At 39.5% G+C, this 2,352-nt stretch overlaps 1 pseudogene; it reads left to right on the top strand.

Moving 5' to 3' along the window:
* Nucleotides 1-208: 208 nt before the first annotated feature.
* LOC130844680 (tigger transposable element-derived protein 1-like) lies at nucleotides 209-1,958 on the top strand (annotated as a pseudogene).
* Nucleotides 1,959-2,352: the final 394 nt, after the last annotated feature.

Genomic DNA, 2,352 nt, shown 5'->3' with positions numbered 1-2,352 from the left:
GAATTTGTCTTGGTGATCTGTGGTCCGTGATCTTTGATGTTACTATTGTAATTGTTTTGGGGTGCCACAAAACACCTATAAAACCACAAACTTACTTGATAAATGTGTGTGTTCTGACTGCTTCACCAGCTGGCCTCTTCCTCTTCTTGAGCCCCCCTATTTCCTGAGACACAACAATATTGAAATTAGGCCAACTAACAACCCTACAATGGCCTCTAAGTGTTCAAGTGAAAGGAAAAGTCACACATCTCTTACTTTAAATCAAATCTATAAATGATTAAGCTTAGTGAGGAAGTCATGCTGAAAGCCGAGATGGGCCAAAAGCTAGGCCTCTTGTACCAAACAGTCAGCCCAGCTGTGAATGCAAAGAAAAAGTTCTTCAAGGAAATTAAAAGTGCTACTCCAGTGAACATATGAATGATAAAGCAAAACAGCCTTATTGCTGATAGGGAGAGAGTTTTAGTGGTCTGGATGGAAGATTGAACCAGCCACAACATTCCCTTAAACCAAAGCTTATCCAGAGCAAAGCCCTAACTCTCTTCAATTCTGTGAAAGGTGAGAGAGGTAAGGAAGCTGCAGAAGAAAAGTCTGAGGCTAGCAGGGGTTGATTCATGAGGTTTAAGGAAAGAAGTCACGTCCATAACATAAAAGTACAAGGTGAAGCAGCAAGTGCTGATGTAGAAGCAGCAGCAAGTTATCCAGAATATCTAGCTAAGATAACGAAGGAAAGTGGCTACACTAAACTACAGATTTGCAATGTAGAAAAAACATCCTTCTTTTGGAAGAAGATGCCCTCTAGCACTTTCAGAGCTAGAGGGGAGAAGTTGATGTCTGGCTTCAAAACTTCAAAGGACATGCTGACTCGCTTGTTAGGTCTAATGAAGCTGGTGACTTGAAGCTGAAGCCAATCCTCATTTACCATTTCCAAAATCATAAGGCCCTTAAGAATCATATAAATCTATTCTGCCTGTGCTCTGTAAATAGGACAACAAAGACTGGATAGCAGCACATCTGTTTATAATATAGTTTACTGACCATTTTAAGCCCACTGTTGAGACATATTGCTTCGAAAAAAGATTCCTTTCAAAATATAACTTCTCATTGACAATGCACCTGGTCACGCAAGAGCTCTAATGAAGATGTACAACAAGATTAATGTTGTTTTCATGCCTGCTCACACAACAGCCATTTTGCAGCCTATGGATCAAGGAGTTATTTTCACTTTCAAATCTCATTATTTGAGAAATACATTTTGTAAAGCTACAGCTGCCATAGAGAGTGATTTCTTTGATGGCTCTGGGCAAAGCCAATTGAAAACCTTCTGGAAAGGATTATTCTAGATGCCATTAAGAACATTTGTGATTCATAGGAAGAGGTCAAAATATCCACAATAATGAAAGTTTGAAAGAAGTTGATTCCAACCCTCCTGGATGACTTTGAGAGGTTCAAGACATCCGTGGAGGAAGTAACTGCAGAAGCAGTAGAAACAGCAAGAGAACTAGAATTAGACATGGCACCTGAAGGTGTGACTGAATTGCTGTAATCTCCTCATAAAACTTGAACAGATGAGGAGTTACTTCTTATAAATGAGCAATGATATTGGTGTCTTGAGAATGAAATATACTGCTGGTGAAGATGCTGTGAAGGTTGTTGAAATAACAACAAAGGATTTGGGGTATGACATAAACTTAATTGATAAAACAGTGGTAGGGTTTGAGAGGACGGACCCTGATTTTGAAGTTCTACTGTGGGTAAAATGTTATCAAACTGCATTGCATGCTTTTGTTCATGAAAGGAAGAGTCAATTGATGCAGCCAACTTCATTGCTGTCTTATTTTAAGAAATTGCCAAGGCCACCCTAGCCTTCGGCAACCACCACCCTGATCAGTCAGCAGCCATTAACATCAAGGCAAGAACCTCCACCATTACCACTCACTGAAGGCTCCAATGATGGTTAGCATATTTTAGCAAGAAAGTATTTTTTAAATTAAGGTATATACACTATTTTTGTTTTGACACGGTGCTATCGCACACTTAAAAGACTACAGTATAGTGTAAAGGTAACACTTATATGTACTAGGCAGCCAAAATTTTGTGTGACTTGTTTTATTGCTATATTCACTTTATTGTGTTAGTCTGGAACCAAACCCCCAATATCTCTGCGGTATGCCTGTAGTTACAGGAAATACACAATTCAAGGCAAAAACAGAACTGCAACAAGATCAACTTGTGCTGAACTGATGAACTCTTGAACTTCTCATTTTCCCTTTAGCACATATTTGGATTGAGAGTCTGGGGTAGGTCTGACCCTACCAGTGGATGTTAAGTGTCCCAGTGGTGAGAGTTAGAGGT

The sequence above is a fragment of the Hippopotamus amphibius genome, chromosome 2 (genome assembly GCF_030028045.1).
Source record: "Hippopotamus amphibius kiboko isolate mHipAmp2 chromosome 2, mHipAmp2.hap2, whole genome shotgun sequence".
In the NCBI taxonomy this organism is placed as follows: Eukaryota; Metazoa; Chordata; class Mammalia; order Artiodactyla; family Hippopotamidae; genus Hippopotamus; species Hippopotamus amphibius.
Note: the sequence above shows the minus strand (reverse complement) of the source record. Positions and strands in the feature narration are given on the sequence as shown.